This window comes from Micromys minutus (assembly GCF_963924665.1).
Source record: "Micromys minutus genome assembly, chromosome: 3".
Lineage (NCBI taxonomy): Eukaryota > Metazoa > Chordata > Mammalia > Rodentia > Muridae > Micromys > Micromys minutus.
Genome location: NC_137972.1, coordinates 13,943,909 through 13,954,938, shown reverse-complemented (window position 1 = coordinate 13,954,938; position 11,030 = coordinate 13,943,909). Strand labels below are relative to the sequence as shown.

At 45.1% G+C, this 11,030-nt stretch overlaps 1 pseudogene across 1 annotated transcript; it reads left to right on the top strand.

Moving 5' to 3' along the window:
- Positions 1–10,254: 10,254 nt before the first annotated feature.
- On the top strand, positions 10,255–10,711 carry LOC308418456 (small ribosomal subunit protein eS10-like; annotated as a pseudogene). Its single transcript has one exon. The product of its transcript is annotated as a small ribosomal subunit protein eS10-like (transcript).
- The last annotated feature ends 319 nt before the right edge of the window (positions 10,712–11,030 follow it).

The window sequence follows — 11,030 nt, the reverse complement described above, 5'->3', positions numbered from 1 at the left end:
GAGCTGGTGCTACTGGAGGCTGGAGGATCTTTACTGTAACCCTTATTTCTAAACCCTCTGGGGTCCCTCCCTGACATTTTTGTCAGCTGTGCAGACAATCATTTCTCACTTCCCACCTGCAGTTTGTTTCAAGTCCACTGTAAGCTCCCTTCAGAGAGTAGAAATTGGCATTAAAAACAATTTTTTAAAGAAAAATCATGTCATCTTCCCCAGTTCCAGATCACAACCTGGAGCAAGGACAAGTTAATTCAGATTGGGTCCCTTTGTTACTAAAGTAACAGCACACATCCAACCAACTATGCAGACTTGAAGTCATCTGCTGACCCTGGACTTCAGTAACAATGTTAACCTTTCCCAGAAGCAAAGCCCTATCTACTACCCACTCCATCATCTACATTCTTCTCCTTTGTGAACTCTAGACCAGGAGGTTAGGTTAGGTTAGGTTTGGTTTGGTTTGGTTTGGCTTGGCTTGGTTTGGTTTGGTTTGGTTTGGTTTGGTTTGGTTTGGTTTGGTTTGGTTTGGTTTGGTTGTCCCCCTTGAATGTGCCCCAATACCCAGTCTAAAATGAGGTTCTATAGGAGTCTCCATGAACTAGATCTTGAAGGTGCTAACAAGAGCACAGGGATGACTCACACATTCTCTTCCAGGAAGATGTGTGCAGGGCAGGCACCTTTAATCCCAGCACTCAGGAGGCAGAGACAAATGGAGCTCTGAGTTGAAGGCCAGCCTGGTCTACAGGATAAATTCCAGGACAGCCAAGGCTACACAGAGAAAACCTGTCTTGGGGTGGAGAGGACGGGGGGAGGGGGAGGACCAACAATAACTACTAATACTCAAGACAGTGCTCAGAGTTAAGGGTGTTTTCTGTGAGAGGCCTGCCCACTCCCACCCAGCATGCTGAGCATCACTATCATGAGCAACTATGTAGTGGAGAGAGCGGAGAGGAAGAGAAGCGACTTGATGGGAGTAGCCTGTGCCACCACCCAAGGTCATGGTGACATCCTGGCCTATGCTACCACAGACCACCATGTTTGGGTCCATGTTCCTGCAGCAGTGGGTGTCTGTATTGATGTCCATGTCCTTACCCCCAAAGGCCATGGTCTGCTGCCTAGGGCTGTGTTGGTATCTGTAGAACTGGCCCCTCCCCTCATCATCTGCAGCACTCGGAGGAGCGCCGGCCCTCCACCTCACTTGGGCAGTGATGGAGAGCTGGTCCTGGTGGTGTGGGCACAGGAGGACAGGTCCTGCCTTTTGTGGGCTGCTAGAGGCAGCATGGCCCCACCCCTCACCTGGGAAAGTGGAAGAGCTGGTCCTAGAGTGGGCACAAGAGAGCTGGCAGGCTGAACAACTCTGTTACCATCCAGGGATTTTAAGTTGTCTCACCTAACGTCTACATCATCTGTGAATTGTTTGAGCATGTGCAGAACCAAATCTGCAGGAGATCTCCACGACACAGGGCAACCAACCAGCAGATATCCAGGAGGAGTCCTGGTGAGGATCCAGTATAGATAGTGTATCAGAAGGCAGGGGCCTCGAACCAGATCATTGCAAAGAACATTTGCAAGTAAAGTTATGTGGACAAAGGGGTGTCCTGTGGGACACATTATGTTACACCTAAAGGTCCCACATAGAGATTTAGTGGGAAGTTGTTGTTGTTTTATTTTTCTATAGAGGGTGAGGAGGTTGTCAGGGTGAAGGGCAGATATGGAGAGACAGGGAAATAAGTGGGATTGGGGTGCATGATATAAAATTTTCACACACACACACACACACACACACACACACACACACAAACAGTAGAAAAAAATTTAAAAAGACATTCGCTGTTCTTCCAGAGGACCTGAATTGAAGTCAGTGCCCACATCGTGGGTTCCACTGTCACCTGCGATGCTGTCTCTAGGTAATATAATACCTTCTCTGGATTCTGCGGCACCTGGACTTAACACATGCAGAGACACATTCATGCACACACAATTAAAAATAAAAGTTAAAGAAATGAATATTCTAAAATAAAGACCTTTGCATAAAAACAATCTCTGCTTAGACTTTCTAATGGCTGGAAGGATCACACTTAGAATAGTAACAAAGAGAAGATACATATGAAGAAAAAGTACATCAAAAATCTAAAACACTACGGAAGGACAATCCTTCTTCCCCCAAAATAAATCTTAAACAGATGAAAATGGCACGTGTTCCCAAAATGGAAGATTTCACATCACTAGATGTTGTAGTTCCTAAACTAATCTAGTATAACATTATCATAAGTATAAGCAGGCGTTTCTTAACTCAGTCAGATAATTTAGAATCTTGAAAAAAAAAAACACAGAAGTAAGGCAGGAGAGCCAGGCTAGGTATCCTGTACAACGGAGGCTGAGAAGGGCCCTGGGTTTGAAGCCAGTCTAAGCTACGTGGGCACTCTGATGAAAAATAATAATGAAAACAGTCTATTCTAGTGAGATTAACTAATTATAGTTTACCTTTTCATAAGTAGGTCATCAGAATACACTAGAAAAAAACTCAAATCTGAATTTTTTACAAGATAAAAGGGGAACTTAAAAATCAGTGAGAAAAGGCTGGATTGCTTAGTAGATGACATTAAACTGCATTTTTACCTCAGGACAAAGCTGGCTTTATACTCTGACAATAAAATAAAAAGTATATAAAATAGAGCCAGTGACATCACTCCATAGGCACAGGCTCTTGCCACCCAGCCTAAGTTTGATCCCAGGATCCTCAAGGTAGAAGGAGAGAACCGACTTTTAAGAACTGTCTTCTGACTTACACACATGCATGTACACACATGCACATACACTCCCATACCACATACATACTCACAAAATAAATAAAATGTAGTAAAATTTTAAAATAAAATATTTCTATCAAGGATTTAAACATGGAAGTTCAGCCCATAGAACACTAGAGGAAAACATAGAGGAAGTTGTGCTAAAAATCCAGAAAAGAGAAACCCCACTCTTGTTTGTCAGGCTGTGGATGCCCGACCTCTTCTGTGTTCCCCATCATGCCCATCTGTCTACTTAACGAAATTCTCTTCAGGGTAGCAAGAAGCCTAATCCCAAAAAATGGGTCATGGTAGCCTTCCAGGGCATTTCCCCAGAATCCTTTGCAGCCGGGCTATCTGTGTAGCTTGGTTTGGATCAGGAAAACATCAGTGGATGTCTACTGGATTTTTTTCCCTCCCTTTTCTTTCCCCATAAAAATGAGCGCACACACATCAGCAATCACACCCTTGGAAAAGGTAGACACCACCCAGGATCAGAGGGAAAAGTCAAAGAATTGAATTACGCTCTGAATCAGCTCTGAAATGTCAGTAAAGTGGAACCAGGGCTAGTGTCTTCCATCCCTGTCTTCTCAATATGCCATGGAAAGCAAATCCTGCTAACCTAAGCCATTGTGTTTAAACTTCAGGTTTCTCACAGTTGCGTGACATTTGCAATTATACATGACATTCAGAATAGCATGAACTTAGGAAACTTAAAGAAAGGGAAAAAAAGTTGAACAGCACCAAATTTCAATTTAATTCTGATTAATTAATTTAAATTTCTTAAAAGAAAGAAAGAAGGAAGGAAAGACAAAGAAAGACTAAGATGTTTTTATTTCATGTAAAATAGAATTATTATCTTTACTCCAGGAATAATTAATAAATAAATAAATAAATAAATAAATAAATAAATAACCAAGCATGGCTCAGCAGGAAAATTGGCAAAGAACAGAAAGTATTTATCAAAGATGTAATGGAAACAAGCCTTGATCCCTGCTAAGGACTTGCTCAGAGCCTCCAGCCTCCTAAACCCAACCCCAAGCACCAAGCCACACACTTCTCCAGCCCCTGGGAGCTTGACCTCCCTCGTTGTAGAAAATCTACGGTGATATACCACCCACATCAGTTGGTTTGGGTTTTAAAGCAATGTTTGGCGAACATTAGGCATTTCTCTGAGGTAGAAAACCTAAAATAACTTCCATGGAGAGCAACTTGTCAATGTCACCGAAATTACAAATGCCGCACGAGCAGCCACAACATGTTTATGAAATTAAAGAACTGAAAATCAGATAAATGTCCATGAATAAAGAGCTAGGTTTTCTTTTCTATGATAAAATCCTCTACAGTTATCGAAAGAAAAAATACATTCCAAGTGCTCAGCTCTAGGACAATCTTTAAGACACATTTCCCTATTTTTAGAATAGCATGCGAACATTTTTAATGTTGTGGGTCTTCAACATATAAGGTACTCTCCCACTGAGACCACAGGGTAAGAACATTGTCTTTCGCTTACTATGGACAACTTATTCTGTGTAAGGATACATTGTGAAATGAACAAAAACTAAAACACAGCAATCTGCTCCTCATGAAACCAAGTGTATCAAATACATATTGAATATAATGACTGTGTGCTCCCCAATAATCCTTGATAGAACTTGAGTAACAGTGCTTATCTCTGAGAAGGGGGTCCTCCTGCTACCTGTCACCACATAAAGGACCACTCCAAATCCGGACGGAGAAGATGGCTCCATGGTCAGCCACACTTGCTGCTCTTGCTAAGGATCAAAGTTCCTTTCTCATTAGCCACATCAAGCAAAGCACTGCAGCACTCAGCCCAGTGGCGCACACGCCCCCTCCTGGTTGTCACAGACACCTGCAGGCACATGTACATGACCATTCTCAGACACTCACGTTTTTCTTAATCTAAAAACCAACAAAACAAAACAAAAACAGTCAAAATACAGCAAAACCCCATAGCTTAGTGGTCTAATAGCCGCATCCATTTTCCTACGCACACAGATTCCGTAGGTCAGGGTTTTGGAGATACAGCGTTCATGGCTTCTTCCTGGATGTTGGTGTCTGGAGTCCCAGCAGGGAGGAGGCTGGGCAGTGTGTGTGACTCACTGTCTGGAGTCTGGGATAACAGAAAGGTTCCTTCACTCTAATGTCTGCCCCTGAGCCCCGATGATTCACCCTGCATTTGGTGTGTGTTGAAGTGACCTTGGGCTTCTCAAAACCATGGTGGCTTCAGACGATCAGACCACTTATGTGGCAACTTGGGGCTCCAAAGAGCAATGTTCCAACAAGGCAAGGCCTTCTGTGGGTAGGCTCGGAAATCACTCCTTTTCCAGCCTTCCATTTTAGTAGCCCCAAGCCTGCCTAGACCCAGAGAGCAGGCAAACAGAAACTATGTAGCACCCATTCAATGCCAGGGCTTAACTCGAGGGAGTAGAATTTTCCCCCTTTTTAACCTTTATTTCCTAAATGAGCCAAGTGCTCCCTGATATAAATAAGTGTTTTAGACAAATCATAGGTCTTTCTTGGGGTTCTTTTCTGGACATTACAGTCAAACCGTGTTTCTCATGTGCCCTTGTAAGGTTGCAGCAGCTTGAAGTTGGAAATACACGTGTGTACTTCTCATGATCTTCCCTATGTAATAACGCATACGCAGGAAGTGTGATGACTCTCCGTGCCTGCACGGATGAAGGTCCACCCCTATACATTTAAAGCTACTCACATCAGAGTCGGGTTCCGCAGACACAGAGAATTGTTGCTTTGGCCTGCTGTCTGGGTGCCTTCCAGCTGTGTGGCATAACACTATGGGACCAACATCTGGGTCATTGTCTTCTGTTTAAAAGCAAGCCCAAGATAGACAGCAGCTGGCCAGCCTTTGTCCTAATGTCTGGCTGCCATACCTTTAGTGGAAGTTTTTATTATCTCCCTCCCTGCCTCCATCCCTCCTTCCCTCCTTCCCTCCCTCCCTCTCTCTCCCTCTCTCTCTCTCTCTCTCTCTCCTCCTCCTCCTCCTTCTCCTCTCTCCCTCCTCCTCCCACCCCCCCAAAGAATCAGCAATGGGTATCTTCCTCTGCTACTTTTTGCTTTATTTTTTGAAGACACGGTCTCTCACTGAACACAGAGCACACCATGTTGGTTAGAATGGCCGGTCAGGGTTGCAGACAGACACTGTCACGTCCTATTTTTATACAATCGCTGAGATCCAGACTCAGGTCTTCATGCTTGGGCGGCAGGCTGTCACACAGCTGTTTCCCCAGAGCCCACTCCCTCGATCTCCGTTCCTCCATCCCTCTCCAACTTTTCTCCCATATCATACTTGCCTTGATTTTTAAAAAAAGACACAAAAGCAGCATGGGGGATGGGCAAAGCTGGGGAGGACATACGAGAAGGCCAGACCAGCAAAACAAGCTGACATGGCTCTTCTGCCTTTTCCTAGAAACCGTTTTTCTATTGTGTAAAAACCTGCATATGGTGGAATTGGCCATCTCAGACACTTCACTGCTCCTGAACCAGTGACTTCAAAGTCATTCCCATTGTTGTGGAACTACTGACACCATCTATATCCAGAAAGCTCCTCGTTTGCCCAGATAAAAATGCTGTGCCCCACCACATGAAGATCAAGAAGGATGGCCAAAGTGCGGATGCTTCAGTCCTTAGAAGGGGGAACAAGAATATTCACAGGAGGAAATACAGAAACAAAGTTTGAAGCAGAGACTGAAGGAAAGGCAGTCTAGAGAAAGCCCCACCTGGGGATCCAGCCCATACGCAGCCACCAAACCCAGACAATATTATGGATGCCAAGAAGTGCATGTCAACAGGAACCTGATTTAGCTGTCTCCTGAAAGGCTCTGCCAGAGCCTGACAAATACAGAGGTGGATGCTCACAGCCAACCACTGAGAACAGGGTCCTTAATGGAGGAGTTAGAGAAAGAATTGAAGGAGCTGAAGGGTCTGCAACTCCATAAGAACAACAATACCAACTAACCAGAGCTCCCTGGGACTAAACCACCATCCAAAGAGTACAAATGGAAGGACCCATGGCTCCAGCTGCATATGTAGCAGAGGATGGACTTGTTGGGCATCAATGGGAGGAGAAGTCCTTGGCCCTGCCAAGGCTCGATGTCCCAGTGTAAGGGAATGTCAGGGTGGGGAGGTGGAAGGGGGTAAGTGTGTGGGTGGGTAGGGCAGCACCTTCATAAAAGCAGGAGGAGGGGGTGGGATAGGGGGTTTATGGAGGGGAAACAGGAAAGGGGATAACATTTGAAATGTAAAAAAGTTACACCCAATAAAAAATTAAAAAATAAATAAAACTGGGCTCATTAATCACCAATCTCCCTCCATTCTAACCTGGTCCTCCTGGCCCATGTACAACATGGTTCCAGTTTCAGATCTCAAAGTTGGTATGGTTGGGTATTTCATATAATGGAATCTTTTTGTGAATGGGCTTTCACACTGTGCAATATCTTTAAGGCCATGTGTCAGGATTCCCATCCATAGGAAGGGTAACTATCTATTTATGTCTAGGACACATTGTCGTAATGAACTTTTCCACTAAAGGACACTTGGATTTTTATAAGTGGAGTAGTCCTTTTCTTCTCCTCATCTCTGAAACAGGATGCACCCCCTATTTTTCCAGACCACTGGCTCAAATGGAACTCCTCAGAAATGAGGGGTTCACCTTCCCCTCCACACACACACAGTGAATAACCAGTGTCTGCATGATCCTCCGGTGCTGGGGACTTCAGATTTAGGTCTCCAAGCAAGAATTCAGAGGACCTGTCCTAATGCCACCTATGTTCTTCACACACATCTCTCCACGTGCCTTGAATTCTTGATTCAAGTTACAAAAGGCCATCACCCTTCCCTGAACCAGGCAAGAGACTTAAGGGATTGGTCTTTAGCAAAATAGGAGCTTCCAGCCTGAGCTCTGAGAAGCAGACACAGCAAGGAGAGAGGACAGGATTTAGAGTTGAATGTGGGGCAATTTGTAGAAAATCTGTGCATACAATAGAAAGCTTCCTTCCTCTGCAGCACACACCACCATGCTCAAGTTTTCACATGGGTGCTGGGAATTGAATCCCGGTCCTCATGCTTTAGCAACTGAGACACCTCCCCCGTTCCCCAGCACGTTTCCTGATGTGTCCTCTTCACTCTTGCTGTCACCACCCCCCAAACCTGCCACTGGCACCTCTTCTTGAATGTGCACAGTTTCCTGTTGTGTCCCATCCCTACCTGCTCCTCCAATTCATTCTCCTCAATGAAAGAAAAGTAATCTACCCAACCCCCTATAATTCAGCCCATTCTCCTCAGACTCAAATACAGACTACCAGACTTGACCTCACCCATCCATCCTCAATCAGATCTGATCCTTGCTTCCTTCTTGTCCTAGTTTGGTTTCTGTTGCTCTGATAAACACCATGACCAAAAGCAGCTGGGGGGGGGGCTGCTTTTTTCATGTACACTTGCTAATCACAGTCAATCACTGAAAGAAGTCAGTGCAGAAACTGAATCTAGAGCGGAAGCAGGAACCAATGAGGAATGCTGCTTAATGAGTTGCTCCCCATGGTTTGCTCAGCAGGAATTTTCACACCACACACAGGAGCACATGCCCTCTGATAGCACTGTCTCTAGTAGGCTGGCCCTTCCCACATTGATAACCAAATGATTGTTCACAGGCCAATCTGATGGAGGCATATTCTCAATTATGGTTCCCTCATTCCAGATACGTCTAAGTTTGTGCTGTGTTCACAAAAACTAACCAACATACTCCTCAACCAGATCTGGCCCTTGCCGCCCTCTCAGCCAATTCTTGCTTGTTTCACTCTCTCCTTTCTTTATGAAGCCTTAGCTCCATTATTTTTCTTCTTTCCTGTTCCAAGAAGAAGGAGGAGGAGGAAGAGGAGGAGGAGAAGGCAAGTGCTCCATTGCTTTAGGCTTTACCTGTGATAATCCACACACATGGGTTGGTTTTTGTCCTGCTGGTCCCTCTCTGCTTACGGGTCTCAGCATAGTTATCATCTCCCCATGAGCACCTTCTCAAGTCAACCCAGCAGAACCAAGCCCCTCTTGTTCTCTAAATCATGATTCCTTTATGAGGCTGGCCATTGTTTACATTGCTTGAAGTCATCGTTAGTTTTATTTTGCCACAAAGACAAGATCATTATTGCTCAAATCTGTCTCCATACCTGTTTGAGTGAATTCCATCCTAAAGGGAATATGCAAATATTGTCTGCATCTTTCTGGGCAGTTTTCCAGCTTGTTCTTCAGAGTAAGCACAACAGAGTTGGTTGAGGATTAGAGATGTATGACAACAGCAGCTCCCTAATGTGGGACACAGTGGCAGCATCACTGCGGGCTGCTAACACCTTCCCCTGATGGGCAGATACAACAGTTCATCTACTCATACTGCAGGGAGAAGAGAATAGGAACACACACACACACACACACACACAGAGAGAGAGAGAGAGAGAGAGAGAGAGAGAGAGAGAGAGAGAGAGAGGAATGCACAATGATTCTGGGGAAGGATATTGCTTAAAAATTATGGCCCCAAATGTTCCTCGGATAATAAGAGCTTTACACCATGATCCTCAGGCAGGGAGAGAGAGAAAAGAAGAGAGGGGAGGGGGAGGAAGGGAAGGGAGGGGAGGGGAAGGAGAGGGGAGGGGAGGGAGGAGGAGAGGAGAGGAAAGAGACTGGGCCTGGCTTCAGCTTTGCAACCTCAAAGCCTACCCTCAATGACACATGTCCTCCAGCAAGGCTGCACCTACTCCCTACTCTAACAAGTTCACACCTTCTAGTCCTTCCAAAATACTCCTCTCCCTGGTGGTTAAGCATTCATATACTTGAGCCTATGGGAGGCCTTCTCATTCAAACCTCAACAACCTCACAGAAATGAGAAATTAGACTCGAGGCAGACAAAGAATTGATGACCATATGTATTGTACTTCATGATAAAACATCAGTCTTCTTCCTAGAGCAATACCAGACCTTATGACTTTGATTGAGTGGGCTTCATAGTCAGGTTGCTTCTGTTAGGTTGAATTCCCTGGTATAGTTTTGAAATACTAAAAAACAATAAGGTCAGGCAAGCCGGTGAGGGGGCTCGTGCAGTCCTCTAGAAACCAAGCGTGCCTTATAACATGGATGTCTGCTCAATATTACTAAATCGGAGGAACTCAGACTAAATCCACAGGTGCCATTTCTCACCTATCATGGCAGCAAATTTCACTCTCGAGAACACTATTATTTGATGAGGCTATGGGGAAATAGGCCTGTTTTGCTAGCTGGAGTATGGCGTGGTCCTCCCACACAGACAACACAACAATGTCTGATAATATACATACCTTTATGCTCTGACTAACAAGTACATGTTCAGGAACTTACCATGAAGATGTGCTTCTACAATGCAAAGCAAGATGTTAGTGTAGGAGCCTCTGCCTCGGACCCTGCAGCTGCCGAGATGTTGATGCTTAAGAAGAATCGGATTGCCATCTACAAACTCCATTTTAAGGAAGGCGTGATGATGATTGCTAAAAAAAAGATGTCCCTGTGCTCAAACACCCCGAGCTGGCAGACAATAAGGTGCCCAAGTGAAGGAGCACTTTGCCTGGAGACACATCTACTGGTACCTTACGAATGAGGGCATCCAGTATCTCCAAGATTACCTGCATCTTCCTCCGGAGATTGTGCCCGCCACCCTGCGCTGTAGCAGTCCGGAGACTGGCAGGCGACGGCCCAAAGGTCCAGAGGGTGAGCGGCCTGCAAGATTCACAAGAGCAGAGGCCAGCAGAGACACCTACAGAAGGAGTGCTGTGCCCCCTGGAGCTGAAAAGAGAGCTGAGGCTGGGGCTGGCTCAGCAACCAAATTCCAGTTTAGAGGCGGCTTTGGTCATGGACGTGGTCAGCCGCCTCAGTGAAGTTGGAGATTATGTTGTATTGAATAAACTTTAAAGAAAAACATAACAAAAAAACAAAACAAAGACGATGGTAGTGTAGGGTATTCATTCAGCTACGACCCGTTTAGTTCTAACACCATAAACTCTTCACAGACTTATTCAAAGGGGTCTGCCTGAATTGAGAGTGCATACAGAGTATTATGCAGCTATGGAAAGGATACAAATGCGCTCTATAAACTGATGCTCTGTGATTTCTAGGGTGGATGGCTACACGGATTGAGCAAATGCAAAAGAGTCCAAAGAGTGTGTCGGTTTTCACTTAAGAATAGTGGGAAAATGT